We start from the raw sequence: 16,818 nt of genomic DNA on the forward strand, positions 1-16,818 counted from the left end.
GGGTGCTTCCCCAAATGCATCAAACAGATATGTCTATAAGAAGGAAATCGCTGTCCTATGCTTTATGTTTGAGTTATTTGATTCTTTACATAATGGATATGGGGATCTCACATACCGAGAGTCCATCAGAAATAGGATCCTGGACTTCAAGACCATAAATACAACTCTCACGGGTGGTTTCAGCTCAGAGCCCTCCTGAATCAGGAAGGGCCTGTGAGGCGCGGAATTCATTCACTGGCTCACTCCTTTAGGCTCATCTGCTTACTCAAGAGTCCACTCACAGTCAGCTGTAAAGCTGGGTTTGGCTCCGTTGTCTGTCAATCAGTTACTCATGCCCCCGCATCCAGTTAGTTGGACATTTATTCAATCATTCATATATACCCATGGGCCTCTGTTATATAGCCATCCATCCTCACCTCAACAGATATTTACTGAGACCCTACTGTGTGTCAGACACTCGTTTCACATCGGAGACCAAACACCAGCGAGCACAAGACCGCTGGAAGCTACCAGGATGCTGTTGGGCAGTTTTCCCAGGAGTTCTCTTGGCGCCTGGAGATTAATGTCCTGCACCTGGCTGAGCGTCACCTCCCACTCTCAACTCTTCCTGCTTTGCTCCTTCCAGCGGCTGGGACCCACCGACTCTAGGTCCCAAACCGCAGGCACGAAGGTCGAAGCAGGGATGAGGACCCTGGAAAAGGTGAGACAAAAACAGGGACGTAGCACAGAAGAGAGTGGAAAAGGAGCGTGGCCAAGAGCGTTTTTCCCAGCGGCTGCATTCACGGTCTACGGGAGGGGCGGAGAGGAGAGGGTCAGCCGCGGGGCGCGGGGTCTTGGGCCGCTCTGCCCGCGGGGCTGGGCGCTCGCAGCGTGGGCAGGGCAGCTGGGCCAGTGGCGGCGGCGCTGCGGGGGCGCGCGGCGGGAGGGGCTGTGCGCGGCGCGGCCCCCGAGCGCGCGGGGCCTGGCGAGGAGCGCGCCGGCCCGGTTGGGCGCCGGTATCCCAGGCGCCGGCGGCAGCCCGGCAGCCCTCCGCCGGACCATGGCGACCGACAGTAAGTGCCCTCCGGCGGCGGAGGCCCGGAGCGGGAGGCCGCGGGACCCAGGTGCGGGAAGTTTTCCTCTTCCCGACGCCCGCCTTTGTGCCAGGCTTGCGGGAGCCGCGGCCCGGTGCCCACTAATCCCTCTGCCCATCACCTTGTGTTACCCGGCAGGACTGGGGAGGCGCAGGTGGCTCTGGCCGCCGGTCCGCGAGGGATGTGGCAGAAGGACGGCGGGCGCTGGGGTGGAGGGGACGCGCGATGCCTCGGGGCCTGCCATCGAAGCCCTTCGCGGGGTGGGGGGGGTGTCCCCGGGTCCAGGGCCGGCCTTCAGGGAGTTAAGCCACCCAGGCACCGCGAGCTTTTCGCGCTGAGTTCAAGGTTCAACTCGGCTTCTGGGTTGGGTTTGCAAGCTCGACTTCTGGGCATAAAGGTGGCTTGACTACTGGGCCGCCCCGGGGCCCCTCCCGGGACATGTTCCCAGCGGCCAAGACAGTGGCTGGTCACCGTGGACGGTGACGAGATGAGTATGTGGACGGACGTGTCAGGTTAAAACTACTGAATGGACATGTTGGAAGGCGCCGGGTTGGCCTTCTTTTGGCATCTTGGCACCACTGCTTTCTTGGCTCAGTCCTTTGGGAAATGGAGTCACGTCTATGAAGGCTGGTTAAGTTACGTGTATGGGAAGCTGGATACGTGTTAATGGAACCTCAAAGGGAGGTAAGAGTAAAACCACTGGTCACACCTGCTGCACACCTACCTTGTAGGAGGTGTTATGTCTGAGCAGCACAGACCTGGCGCATGTGAGGGACTTGATGAGTGAGTGAATGGTATACTGGCTAGAGAGGCCCTTTAGTAGGCATTTTTGAGAGGTGAGAAGGGACAAAGATGGGGTCAAAATTTCTGCAGTAATTTATTATTCTTTTTCTCTTAAACTACCATCCCCGCAAAGAACCCAGCTTTGCTATAGTTCAGAGAGCTTGGGTTTTGTAGCCAAACACACCTGTATTTTCAATCTTTCAAATTCACTTCTGTGGGACCATGGCAGATGTCTTCAGTTGCTTTATCTTTAAAGTCAGGACAAGCTGTCACATCTCCTGCACTGGGATAAACACAGAGTTGGCTGTTATTGCAGGGCGGTTGCCCTTTCTCTTTGCCATCAGTTTATATGGATGAAGATACCAACATCCTCTCCCCCTTTTTCAATGAAAAATTTGAGAAGAGGTGTTTATAATAGATTTGGCTCATCTAGGCCAAGCCTCTCTTTTTCTCTGCTCATTTTTAAAAACTTTACCTCATGCTCTCTCTTTTTTTCTGTCGAGGAAAATAAATTATGGATTTCAGCTTTTATTAAAATAAGACTCAACAAAGAGGAAAATAATTATAATTGGCCTTATATTTCTTAAGAAAAACAAAGGCAAGGGGGGAGGGATAAATTAGGAGTTTGGGATTAACATATACACACAACTCTAAGACAGATAACAGCAAGGACCTACTATACAGCACAAGGAACTCCAGTCAATATTCTATAATAACCTATATGGGGAAAGAATCTGAAAAAGAATGAAAATAAATAGCTGAATCACTTCACTGTATGCCTGAAACCAACACAACATTGTAAAGCAACTATTCTCCAATAAAATTAAAAAAAAAAAGAAAAGAAAAACAAAGGCATAGGGGCTTGAAGTATCTATAGGCAATTTTTTTTTCATCTTACAAAAGCACTGGGACAGTGTTCCATTATTCATTTTCTTATATTTAAGATATGATACATTTGGTATCCGAGAGAAACAATTGGCCATGCTCTACCCAATTTATTTAGAAAAATGTTTCTTCTACATCCTTACATGGTATTTTCAGCTCTACTGAAAAATCAAACTTTAGCCCATTGGTTTTGTTTGTTTATGGAAAAAATTGTGGAGTTCCCTTCAGGGCCCAGAGGAAACGGATCCACCTAGGAACCATGAGATTGAGGGTTCTATCCCTGGCCTTGCTCAGTGGGTTAAGGATCTGGTGTTGCCTTGAGCTGTGGTGCAGGTCGCAGACGAGGCTCTCATCCTGCGTTGCTGTGGCACTGGCATAGGCTGACAGCTAAAGCTCCCATCATACCCCAAGCCTAGGAAACTCTGTGTGCCTCGGTTGCAGCCCTAAAAAAAAGGACAAAAAGACCAAAAAAAAAAAAAAAAAAAAAAAAAAAAGAAAAGAAAAAGAAAAAGAAAACGTTGTAATGAAATTCAACCAGCTCAAACTCTTCAACTGATTTTTAGGTGTTCCTAATTATGTTCATTTTCAACTGGCATGAGGCTGAAACTCTGAAAGGTTTCCAAAGCATAGAGGATAATTAGTTCATCTTTGTTCCTATGCAAAGTAATGTGAGAGGAGTTCCCTTGTGGTGCAGTGGGGTAAGGATCTGGCACTACACTGCAGCAGCTCAGGCTGCTGCTGTGGCGTGTGGGTTTGATCCCTGGCCTGGAAATTTCCACATGCCTTAGGCGTGGGCCGAAAAACCAAAAACCAAACAAACAAAAAAACCAAAATAGTGTGAGAGGCTTACTATGTGTCCCTACTAGGGAAATGAAAAATTCCCTGAAAATCTCTATTCCCGGGGTCTGTGATTCAGTAAATCTGGCTTGTAGCCTGAGAATTTATGTTTCTATCAAGCTCCAGGTGATGCTGAAGCCACCCTGCTCCCTGTCCTTCTCTTTAGGTATGGGAATGACAGGTGAGAGACAGTACATGCAGAGAATGACAGTCACTTCTTCAGTGCTGTCATTGCTTGGCAAGTACATGGCCTCACAAACATGTATCAAGCCCAGGCGGTGTTGCCTGAGGGCTATAGCTGACTGCTTTCTCTATTTTTATACCCCAAGAAATTTCCCCTTGAGACAAAAATTTGTTCTAAAGCTCAGCAAAACCTGAATCCTCTCCAGTCATTTCTGGAAAGAATCCAGAAGGACCTTCTTTATGAATGTGGTATGTAAATGTAGATAAAATACAGAGATTTTAAAAAATATTTGCCTGGCAACTTATAATGTTCACCAAAAAGAATATAACAAGTAGAAAGAAAATATCCTTCTGTGTGGACATCCTGCTGTTTGAGGCAGATACCAGAGGAAGAGTGGGGAATCTGAGCCTCACCTTGGTTTTCAGTGAGTTACAGTGAAGTGGCAAGGATCTCTGAGGTGTTTACATTCTGCTTGGGCTACTCATATTTTTACTTGGATAATTCAACTTTGTAAGATCTTTAAAAGGTTGAAGCAATTGGGAAAAAACCCAAAACCACCCTGTTGGCAGCCTGGTTATGATATCAAGTGGTAATTCTTAGTAGATATTTGACCCGTTGCTCGATTTTCTCATTAACAGGTATTCCAGGTGATTTCTTCCGTTTTTGTCATTTGCTGCATTATTAATACTTCTTATGAGTCTTTATTGTTGAAGTCACTGTAGCCTATTGATAAGCATAATTTCTGGAAGAGCCAGGCATATTTGGGCAGTGTTGGAAACAGGTAACTATGGTATGTCTTGTAAATCTTGGGCCATTATGGGTCTTTGGGACTGTTGTAGATGAATATTTGGCTTCATCACGGAAACATCTGGTCTCCATCTCGTTGCTCCTGGTGTACTGGTCGCTCTTATTTGATTTTGGCCGGATCCATCCACAGACTGATTGCTGCTACCCCACAGGCCATGCCTCCCGATGCTCCCTGGTTAGCAGCCTGCAATTTCCTGCTTCCCCATCCTACTTATCCCATCAACAGTTTCCACTCTGTGCTTAATCCTGGAGGAGAGAAGGGAGCGAGAACAGGGAAGGGAAAATCAACTTGAGGCCCTAAGAAGGTAAAGATTAGGAACCTCTGCCAAACAGTCACTCAAGATGTTGAGGACTTAGGATGTTTAGAATTTAAGAGAAAATTGATTTTTTTTTTTTTTTATCTTTTTAGGGCCACACCTGTGGCACATGGAGGTCCCAGGCTAGGGGTCCAATCAGAGCTGTAGCCACTGGCCTACACCACAGCCACAGCAACACAAGATACAAGCCACAGCAACACAAGATAGCAACCTACACCACAGTTCAGGGCAACTCTGGATCCTTAACCCACTGATTGAGGCCAGGGATCGAACCTAGGTGCTCACGGGTGCTGGTAAGATTCGTTTTCCCTGAGCCACAACAGGAACTCTGAACATCGCCTGACTTTAAGTTTTGAGTCCTTTTTCAGGACTCAAATTCTTCAGTAAAATTGTGTCTATTGTAATAATTATTAAAAAGCTTCCAAATGATGCCAACTAAAAATATAGACAAAGAGAGTTAGAAAATGACTACTACATCATAGTAGCACCTGATTCATATAGGAATCATCATGGATGCTAAACTGTTGTGTGAAAACTTGAAGGCCAGGATATTTACATTCTTGGAGAATTTCCCCATAGATTACTTACTAATGCAAAGGAGAAATGGTAATTTTACAGTGGCTTCACTATCTTAACCAAACCATCAAGGTTAACATAACTAGTAATGGGGCAAACTGGTATCCTGTGTTTTCTGATTTGAAGCACCGAGGATACAGGGCCGCTTGTGACGCAAATGCATAACGTGGTTCTAATCAGGAGGAAATATCAGACAAACCCGAATTTGGAGACATTTCTCAAAAGTCAGTGTCATGAAGGATGCCCGAGGCACTGTTCCAGATTGAAGGAGACTAAAGAGACAAATAAATGCAATAGATGGTTTTGGATCAGACCCAAATCAGGGAAAAAAATGCTACAGAGGACAGTATGGGGATAATTGGTGAAATTTGAACGTGGATTATATGTTGGATAATAGCCTTGTATCAATTTAAAATCCCCTAAATAGGATGTTTTTATGCAGTTTAGAAGAGAATGTCTCCTCGGTGAAATTGGAGTCCTTAGAGGTAAGGAGACATGGTGTCTGCAACTAAATCTCAGATGGTTTAGGAGAAAAACGTTTGTGTATTTGTGTGCATGTGTGTGTAGATGTGTGTTATACAAGAAAGGAGATACAATGTGCCAAATCTTAACATTTGGTGAATCTAGGAGTTCTTTCTACTAATCTTGCAATTCTTCTATAAATTCGAAATGACAGCACTGGGATGCTGATCTGTAATTCTAGGCCCTGTGGTCTGCTGTCTGAAAGAAATAATATTGAAAGACTTTTTTTTTTTTTTTTTTTTTTTTTTTTTTGGTTTTTTAGGGCCACACCCGTGGCATATGGAAGTTCCCAGGCTAGGGGTCCAATCGGAGCTACAGCTGTCAGCCTACACCACAGCCACAGCAACACAGGATCCAAGCTAAGTCTGCAATCCAAGCTGAGCTCATGGCAACACCTGATCCTTAACCCACTGAGCGAGGCCAGGGATCGAACCCTCAACCTCATGGTTCCCAGTCAGATTTGTTTCTGCTGCACCATGATGGGAACTCCTTGAAAGACTCTTAATTCTGGACTCTTAATTCCAGTTTGAGATGATAATGCTCACAAAACTTTTTGTTATGGAGAATTTCATGTACATATGAAAGAGGAGAGAGGAGTGTGATGAACCCCATGACTCAGGTAAACCAGCTTGAAAAATTGTCAGCATTTGGCCAATCTTACTGCATTTACCACCCTCCCCCAAACACACATTTTTTGAGGTGCTATTTTGAAAGCAATTCCAAGACATTATGTTATTTTAACCATTGATGTTCAGTGTGCCTCTGTGCATACTCTTCCCTCCCATAATCCCCATGCTTCTATTGCATTTAAGAAAAGTAGCAATTCTTCAATAAGAGATGACAGCATTGAGAAGTCGTTAGTGTTGCAGGATGGTAACCAGAGTTCTGAGAAACACACGGAGTTGCCATGTATGGGTTGTGCATTTGTTCTGAGTTTGAAAAGCTGAGGAAGCCTCGGTAATTATAAATGGTGTAGAAGAAAGAGTCTGAGAAGCTGCTTATTCTGGTTTTGTTTTCCTGACTCCTCCTCCTGTTTTTAAACCAAGAATTAAATTCCCGAAGAAAACATACAAGTGGATATGGAGACAGTATTCAGTACCTATTTTCTTGTTCACTGTTATCCCGATGGAACATTCTGAAAGTCAGACTAATCTCATACTACTTGAGTAGAATTCCATAAGCTGTAATTTTAGCTTGGTACCTTTGGTTTAGTAGGCCCAATGAAGCTTTTTGCTTGACTGAGCTTTCTCATGTTTCATAATAGAAATGGGCCAGATCTCTTGGGAGAAGTGAACCTCCTGAGTGTGGGTAGACTTGAATGACATTTGTTCTTTTAGGTCATTAGGATAACATTTAGGAATTAATTACTATTATTTAGCATTATGGATTGGTAAAAACATGCCCGTTATGCCATTTAACACTGATGATCTATATGTTAAAATGATAGTAAAACTGATTGGCAGCTCTTCCCAATAAATTAGGAAGGTATTTGTACACATATTGCCAGTGAAATCCTTATGTGCACCTGTTATCCTTCCATTGGGGGACTATGCCCCACTGATTCTAGGCAGTTTAAATTTGTGTGTAGATACCGTCCCTTTATGTTCAATTTTCTTATTGCCAAAGAATAATATTTTTGAGTATTTTAATTTTGGAAATGCACTAAGTCACATTTTGTAGTTTGACTTACAGTGGAGCAAAGGTTGAGACATATTATGATTTTATCTACCCTATGCAAAGACTTCCCTGGCTTCCATACGAGTGTATTTGCATACTATTTTAACCAGAATCTATTACCAATCAAAATTAGATTTTTCTTCTAATTTTTTTTTTGTTTTTTCTCCTTTTTAGATCTGCACCCGTGGCATATGGAGGTTCCCAGGCCAGGGGTATGATCGGAGCTATAGCTGCCAGCCTAGGCCAGTGCCACAGCAACTCGGGATCCGAGCTGCGTCTGCGACCTACACAACAGCTCACGGCATTGCCGGATCCTTAACCCACTGAGCAAGGGCAGGGATTGAACCTGCAACCTCATGGTTCCTAGTCAGATTCATTTCTGCTGCACCACGATGGGAACTCCAAAATTAGATTTTCAATTGATTTAGCTCAATAGAAATTACAACAGATTGATGAACTCAGTATGGGATAATGGAAGAAAGCACAGGCTGGATTTCAGAGATGCCCACATTTTGAGCTCTGGCCCTGCCTCTCACTGGATGAGTAACCTTGGGGAAGTTGTTGAACTTCCTGGAGGCTTTGTCTTATTCCACTCTGAGGGGTGGCAAGGATTAACTGAGATTGTGCACACAGTAGCCATTAAATAATTGTTTGTCTCCTTGAGCCCTATAGCCTCCTTCCCACAATACGTACCTTATGTTATAAGTACAATCTGACCTTCAGAAATGGGGTTCCCAGTCATTGATTGCATTTTTCCTTGTGAAGAATAAAAAATGAGGACCAGATTATCTGTTTAGAAACATAAGACTTCAGGGAAGAGACTCTAGGAGAAATTACCCAAAGGTGCAGATTTTAAATAGAAGTGTTAATCATGATGTGTTCTTCTCTGATGCTCATCTTTTGCACATGTGTGAGTGTGGCATGGGCTTGTGGTGCACGTGACCACACAAGGCATTTAACAACCTGGGAGCTTTCAGGGCTGGGCTCTTAGAGGGGCTCTGACAATTGCCTCTTTGAAGATGCAGGAGGATTCTGGGGATGCTCTCTACTCCTCGGCAATCAGTGGTCCCTCTGAGCTTTGTGGCTTGCTCCTCCTGTGGTTGTGACTGATGGGTGTAGCACTGTGGATGTTGCTCCAGGGTGTCCTCAGAGTTTGATACCTTCCTGGCTCTGAAGTCTGATAACAGCCTGTCTAATGATGATGAGAAGCCTGGGGAAATTGCTAGTAGTCCTATTATTGAACTTTAAAAAGGCTTAATCTTCTAGTAATGTCCCTGTATGATGACCTTATCTGCCCGCTGTCTCTAGCTGGCTCTGACCTTGGCTATCCGGGTTCTGAGAGTAGCCTTTCTCTGTTTCATGCTCCTGCCCTGGGAAATCCTTCCACCTGCCCATCTCCAAGGTCCAGATTTCTCTGCTTCCCAGCTCATGCTCCAATTTCATCTACCAATTAATGTTTTCCTTTGGTTTCACTATTCCTTTGTGTTTTGGCTGAGACACATTGGCTCTGTCAATGTCAGGTTTGCAGAGCCCTGAGAAGCTAGGTAGCCTTCAATCAGTCCTCCCCTCCCTCCCTCCTGGGAGGAGATGGACGTCAACCCTAGCCCCTACCAACCTTTCCTTAGGCTTTTTAGGTGCATGGCAGTGGTTTTCTCTAACAGGTCTATTTGCATAAAATCAACTGTTAGATTTCAGTGCTGATAATTACCATCATAATTATAGCTATGTATGTCATTTTTTTCTTTGTGCTCTCCCTGTGTTTGCTATCTGTTTCTGAGGAACAAATTACAACAAACTCAGTGGCTCAAAACAACACATAGTTTTCTTCTCACAGCTCTGTAGGTCAGGAATCCAGGCAGGGCTTCTGGAAGTCAGAAGTCTTCAAGGCTGCAGATAAGGTGTCAAGCACATGGGTTCTCATCTGAAGGAAGGGCTGAGGCTTAACTGGGGAAGGAGCCCCTTTCAAGCTCAGGTGGTGGGGCCAGACTCAGACCCTGACGAGACTCAGGCTTATGAGATGACTGACTGGCTCTTGCTGGGGGCCATTCTTAGTTCCTTAACACGTGAGCCTCCCCAGTATGACCAGTTCATCAAAGCTGGCAGTGCACAGAGCCTCCCAGCAAGACAGGTATTAAAATCTCTGCTGTGTTCTATTAGAATCAAATTATAGATTCTGTCTAAGCTCAAAAGGAAGGGATTAGGAGTTCCCATTGTGGCTCAGTGGGTTAAGAACCTGGTGTTGTCTCTCTGAGGATGTGGGTTTGATCCCTGGCCTCGCTCAGTGGGTCAGGGATATTGTGTTGCTGTGAGCTGTGGTGTAGGTCATAGACACGGCTCAGATCTGGTGTGGCTGTGGCATAGGCTGGCAGCTACAGCTCCATTTCGTTTGCTAGCCTGGGAATGTCCATATGCCCCAAGTGTGGCCCTAAAAAGCAAAAAAAAAAAAAAAAAAAAAAAAAAAAAGATGAGGAGATTAAAGAAGGGTGTAAATACTTGGAGGTGGGGATGGTTGAGGACCGTCTGAGATTCTGCTGCTGTACTCCCTTGAAACTTTTGTATCTACATTGTCAACTGCATGTTTGTTTGGAATATCACATTCCTCTTTAAAATTTTAGATAATGTGGGGATGGCACAAATCTGAAATGATAATTGCCTTGCTCAGAAAAGAATTTGTATTCCTCCATCCCACCAGAGCTGATGTGCTGTAGGCAGGAGGGTGGTGGGAGGGGAGCAGAGAAGGGTAAGCTTTGGCCTTTGAGCTCTGACTGGGGAAGTTGAGTCTGAATGAGATGCTGCTGCAGGGAGCCTTGAATAAGCAGAAGGCTGCAGGCTTTGTGAATTCATTTTATGAAAGCTATTACAAATCTATAAAAATTGAAATACTCAAAGGGGGGTTAAAAATGAAAAGAAGTCTGGACAAAGCTGTGAAATTTGGGTTTAGAGTTGAAGAACACAGAGTGAGAAAAACAAGAGACACTGTTCTCTCACAGGGGCCAACGGATTTTATTAAGGCTTCCGCTAGTGTGTGAGGCATTTCATGAGAAGAGGTTATTTAAAGTTTAAGCCTTTACCTACTTGTATTGTATGCTCTTTCAAATGATTTTATACATTTCAAATCATTGTTTTTTTGACTTAGTAAGAGGGTGAAGGTTACCTGGAAACTGGACAGTGTCTGACTACCTGACAGCGTGGTTCTGTGTCATGACCAACTGCTGGTTGAGTTCTTGCTTTAAAATTATTGACTCATGGAGCTTAGAGAATGACACTTTTCTCAAGAGGTTTGCCTAATGGAAAGTATTGATTTGGATTCCATGTCTCTTTCTTGAAACTCAGAACACTTTGATTTTTGGTTGTTATGTTTCACCCGAAAGCTATTCTACAGTAAAAGAGCTGTAACCAGAGTCACTGGCTGCTTGTAATCAAGAACAAGACTATTCTGGTCTTTATAAATTGAATTAGAACCCCAAGCAAGCATTTCTGTTTTTATTTGATACAATCCATCTGTATAAAGGGAATATAAGGGAGAGTGAGATTATTTTCTTAAAAAGGTGTCTTGGAGTTCCTTACTGATGAACCATGGGGCTTGACCTGCCCCCATCCTTGCAGTGCCTGGTTGGAAGGGGATGTGGGCTGCCTCTGCTCAGCTAGTGTGGAACAACTGAGAAAGGCTCTCTCTAGCCAAAGGACCTGAAAGAGAATAGCCTAGAGGACAGAGCCTTTTTGAATATGTCTTTTGGAATATGCCTCGCCTACTCTAGGCAAACACCCTGAAAGTCCCCTTGGCCTTGGGGAGGAGGTGAAGGGAGGCGGTTCTTTCAGGGTGTTTGCCTAGAGTAGGCGAGGCATATTCCAAAAGACATATTCAAAAAGGCTCTGTCCTCTAGGCTATTCTCTTTCAGGTCCTTTGGCTAGAGAGAGCCTTTCTCACTTGGGAAGATAGGCCCCTCAGGTGCTATCTGACTGTGTCTGAGGGCATTTTTTTGGTCTCACGACGGGAAGGTTGTTACTGACACCTAGTGGGTAGAGGCCAGGGATGCTGCTAAATAGAAAACAGGCCCCTGACAACAGGCATTTCCTGGCCCCAAATGTCAATAGTCTGGGTTGAGAAACTCTGAGACACAGAGAGCAGTTTTTCTTGGAGCTTTATCTCTCTCTCTCTTTTTAGGGCAGCCCCCATAGCATATGGAGGTTCCCAGGCTGGGGGTCAAATCAGAGCTCTAGCTGCCAGACTGTGCCACAGCCGCAGCAACACCAGATCCAAGCTTCATTTGCGACCTACACTATAGCTCACAGCAATGCTGGATCCTTAACCCACTGAGCGAGGCCAGGGATTGAACCTACATCTTCATGTATGCTAGTCAGATTTGTTTCCTCTGAGCCACGATGGGGACTCCAGCTTTATCTCCTGTAAGCATCACTTCTATCTGCCCCCACTTTTTTTTTTTTTTTTAGACCTTATTAGACTGACTTTTGTTGAAGTTTTTCTTTCTGTTTTGTATTGTTAACCACTCATTCAGTCATATTCTTTCTCTTTTCTTCCTCCCTTTCCCCATCTCTTAATTTCCTCAGATTGGTTTTCCACTTCAGCGGTTGTCTTAAACTTAGATCTAGTGTGCTGTCTAACCTAATGAGCATTTTTTCATTCCAGTGATAATAGTTTTCATTTGTAAAATTCTTATTTGGTTACTTAAAAAAATCTATTTTTTTCCTGTAATATCTTATTCCTGCATTATGGCTTCTAAGTTATTTAAAAACAAGATTCTTTTGTAGTCTATTGTCTGTGCTTCTTGGTGTGTCAATTTTGGCGCCTGCTGATTCACTCTCGTGGTGATTCGTTTCCTCATGTGGTCTGTGATATTTAATTTTGGTAGTTTATCTTTAGTGAGAGTTTCCTGTAAGCCCTGTGAAAGAGTTGCTAAGGATAAAGATTTTCCTGTTGTGTTTACTGGAGCCCTAGGGATTTCAGTGGTCTTGGATCACTTTTTATATTAGGAACACATCTGTGTTCTTAGGCATGGAGAAAAAAAAGTAGACCCCACACCTTGTGTGAGCTTAGAATTCCCATTTTTCGTGGGTGATTTTTTTTAAACTCAAGGTCTGGGGTACTCAGCAATATGTTGGCCCATTCTTTGGGCTAAGAAGCAGGCTCTGTATAGCCGTATTTTTTTTTTTTTCCTCAGAAGAGTGTTTCTCAAGGTGTCCTGGGCTGCTTTTTGGCAGGAAGTTCTGGATGGAGTTTCAGTGCCTGTTCTTCATCCTTGTGTGGGGTCATCATCCCCAATCTGAGACCAAAACCCCAGTGGATTGCTGAGGCTTTGGCTTTGCGTTTGTTTGATTTTTGAAACCTGGGGGATATTTGTTCTTTGGAGTGCATGTGTGGAATTAAGTCTAGCTTACTGGTTATGTTTAATCTGGAGCTTTCATGTGTCTGTGGTGGGAGGGATGCAGCCACTTCAGTTTTGTACACCACATGGCGGGGAGTCCTGAATCTCATTTGGTGTAGATAACCATGCATAAACCCATATTTCCAGTTATGGGCATATAAATACTACTTGGTGCCCTGCTTTTTTCTCTTTTGGAACTATTAAACCCATTGCTGTATTCCAGTTACCCATTATTTGAAAAAGGTGTATGATGTTGGCTGTATTAACATAGGAGGCCATGTAGCCCAGCCTCCCTGTAAAACTGAACATGTGTTTGGTCGTATCTTTCTGTTTTCAAAAAACTTGTTCTAGTTTCATTAAGGCCTTAAGGAAGCATGCCTTTTATAAATCCCAGTTTTTATCCCTGTTAAGCATGGGATAATACTGAGATTAAGAGAATTATTACCTTATTAGCTATGACAAAAGATTTTCAGTGAAGGAGGCAGCATGTTGATTTATATTCACGGATGTTAAAAATCAGTTAGTAGACTGGAACTTTGAATGGCACAAAATATAGTTAAGAGGCACTATATTAAGCTGTCTTTTCACTAAGTATTACATTGTGAACGTTGTCTCAGGGATGGTGAGTGTTTAATGTTTATTTTTGGTCAACCAGCTTTTCATGGACAAGTGAAAGAAAAATATTGCCATGGGAGTTCCTGTTGTGGGTCAGCGGGTTAAGAACCCAATATAGTCTCTGTGAGGATGCAAGTTCCATCCCTGGCCTTGCTCAGCAGGTTAAGGATCCAGCATTGCTGTGAACTGTTGTATAGGTTGCAGATGTGGCTTGGATCCCACGCTGCCGTGGCTGCAGCTCCCTTTCAGTCCCTAGCCTGGGAATCTCCATATGTTGCAGGTGTGGCTGTAAAAAGAAAAGAAAAAAAGGGAAAAATACTGCCATAAATTATCTTTTTATACTATCTTATGATTTACTTCTGCATGTGGAACTGCTGAGTCAAAGGATGTACTCATTTGATATTTTGATGTTGCCAAATTTCTCTTCAGGGAGATCGTGCCAATTTGTATGCTTGTCAGCAGTGCATCGATAACACAATGTAACAAAACTTTCCTACAAAACCCAGATGCAGATGGTAGATAACCTAACAAAGCTATTCTCCACCTGGCTCAGGGACATGTATCCTGTCTCTCTCAGTGTATCCTATGACCCAGCTTAGGGACACCTTCTTAGTGGGGTCTGAAACAGTGGTTTACAAGGTATGGTCACTGGAACAGCAGCACTGACATCACATCAAACTTGTTAAACATGTCAGTTATCAGACCTTCCCTCAGACCTCCCGAGTGATAAACCTGCAGAGCTCAGCGTTGTTGGAATCAGCCTTCCAGATTGTTCTGATATAGCCAAGTTTGAGAACAGCTGGGCAAGAAGCAGCTTGTCCTTGTGGAACTAGGAGATCAACTCAGGCTCTTTGCTCCCACGTCCTCCTTCATACAAATCACAGAAGTCGAATTCCTGGGGGCTGATTTATCACAGTCTCATCCAGCTCCTCCTTCCTGCTTCAAAGTGCCTCTTGCTTGCTGCAGTCTTACTGCTGGTGGATGCTCTGCTGTCTACGCTTCACTGACACAGAGGAGGAACCGAATCCATTTTCCTTAATGCACATAAACACATGCAGTTCATTCACTTGAAAGACGTTTGAATGTTGAAGATGGATGGATGGTTTGGGGTGATAGAAGTAACACAAGCGGCTTTGAATCTTGGATATGCCTACTCCAAAATACTTTAGCCATTCCTTTGAGTTCTCATTTTCCCCCTTTTCTTCCTCTGATTATCTTTTTTTCCCTGCAGAGTGATTTAGCAATTCCATGTGTTTCCCTGTCTTCTGTAATAACCAGAGGTTTGGTTTTTTTTTTTTGGTCTTTTTACCATTTCTAGGGCTGCTTCTGTGGCATATGGAGGTTCCCAGGCTAGGGGTCTAATCGGAGCTGTAGCCACCAGCCTACGCCAGAGCCGCGTCTGCAACCTACACCACAGCTCACGGCAATGCCGGATCCTTAACCCACTGAGTGAGGCCAGGGATCGAACCCACAACCTCATAGTTCCTAGTCGGATTCGTCAACCACTGTGCCACGACGGGAACTCCATAACCAGGGTTTTTACTGCAGACAATAGAGCCCACTCAGCTACTCTAAGAGTAGTGGGCAGCTTACAAAACCAGGTGAGAGTGCTAGGGAACAAGCCTGTTTGTGCTCTCAGCCACAACTAACATGTATTCCATTTATTTATCTCTGTCCTCATTTCTTTCATTAGCATCTTCTAAGTTTCTTTGAGTAAGTTCCCTTGTAGCCTCAAATTAACATCCAGTTAGGTCTTTATTTTCTCTCATGAGCTCACAGCAATTTTCTGGCTGCATCTATGGATTTTCCAAACTTTCCTGCAGAACGGACACTAACTCACACTGATGGGAGTTGGGGAAGTGGTTTGAAGACTGTGGGCTCCCGTAACTGAAAGGCCAGTGTCCTGCCGCCGAGGCAGCTGAGCCTGCTTTGCTGAAATGTTTGCCACTCATTTAGCTTGTCTTTCCTTTCTTCCTCTTGGGAGGTTTGATCAGGGCCTCAGGATCGAGGGGGCTTCAAGTTAGACCTCTGTTGAATGGTAACTTTGTGTCAGCAGGCACGGCCAGATCTGGTCACAGGTACTGTTCCTGTGCCAGTGGGAGAGGCTGATCCTTAGACAGGGGGCTCAGGATTTGAAAGCTGCTCAGGCCTCATGAAGCCTTATGGAGGCCCACCCTCTATAAAACAGGGGTATTAATAATGTGAGGATAAATTCCTCAGAAGAGAAGTCCTCTAGGAACAGGCTTTCCAGCTGTCCTCTTTTAGTGTCTCCTGGCATTACAGAACTGTTCCATGCTGAGGATAGGCTTCTGCTGTACAGAGCCACTCTGCCACCTTGTGGCCATTCCTGAGAACTGCTCTTCTCCAGATGTCGGTGTCCTTCCTGGATCCCAGTATCTTGCAAAGCTGGAATTGGCCATCCTGAATTATGTCTGCCTTTGGCTCTGCGAACCAAGTATGATTTAAAGAGACATGTCACAGCATATGTTAAAAGAAGACTTTATAATACTTTTAAGCAGATAGATATGTGCAAGGAATGTCATTGCCTGCGAAATAGCAATAATGTGTGTTCAAAGTAAGAATGGGCCAGTGTTATGTCCCAAAGCTGTTTCAAGGATGCACTGAGGGATTCTGTAATTTTTATGGGCATTTGAATGAGCATTGTGTAGTAGGTATCAGTTTTAGATCACAACATTATGTCGCGTTCTTTTATTTCTAAATTACATTGAATCAGTGGCCCCTTGGAGGGAAAATCCAATCTCTGACATTACTGAAGTAACTTTGCCCATTCCAGGGGATTTTTTTTTTGTCTTTTTTAAGGGCTGTGCCTGTGGCATATGGAGGTTCCCAGGCTAGGGGTTGAATGGGATCTGTAGCCACTGGCCCACTCCACAGCCATAGCAATGCAGGATCTGAGCTGCATCCGAGACCTATGCCACAGCTCACTGGCAACACTGGGTCTTTAACCCACTGAAGAAGGCCAGGGGATACTAGTCGTGTCCATTAACCACTGATCCATGATGGGAACTCCTTTTCCAAGGCATCTTATAAGAATCCCAAGCTAATGCAGGGCCACAGCTTTTGGATGTCCACAGTTGGCTCTGTCATGATAGTTGTGCAGTTGGGTATGCTAAAGCCAAAGACATCGACAGAAGCTA

The 16,818-nt window shown here is 44.3% G+C and overlaps 1 protein-coding gene across 8 annotated transcripts in view; it reads left to right on the top strand.

Annotated features, from left to right (window-relative positions):
- Positions 1–526: 526 nt before the first annotated feature.
- Positions 527–16,818, top strand: part of SYT16 (synaptotagmin 16) — a 295,384-nt gene continuing 279,092 nt past the window's right edge. For 3 of the 8 annotated variants that reach the window (XM_084982978.1, XM_084982990.1, XM_084983008.1), the window contains exon 1: positions 527–700. The gene's annotated coding sequence lies outside the window, so the exon portion shown is untranslated. Of the gene's footprint in view, positions 701–983; positions 1,104–16,818 lie in introns of those variants that run through there. The other 5 variants (XM_084982989.1, XM_084982974.1, XM_084982993.1 and 2 more) reach the window with 2 other exon arrangements.

This window comes from Sus scrofa, chromosome 1 (genome assembly GCF_054392235.1).
Source record: "Sus scrofa isolate SSC_HxYL_T2T_F1_AM1 chromosome 1, Sscrofa_HxYL_maternal_Yorkshire_Landrace_v2.0, whole genome shotgun sequence".
NCBI classification, from domain to species: domain Eukaryota; kingdom Metazoa; phylum Chordata; class Mammalia; order Artiodactyla; family Suidae; genus Sus; species Sus scrofa.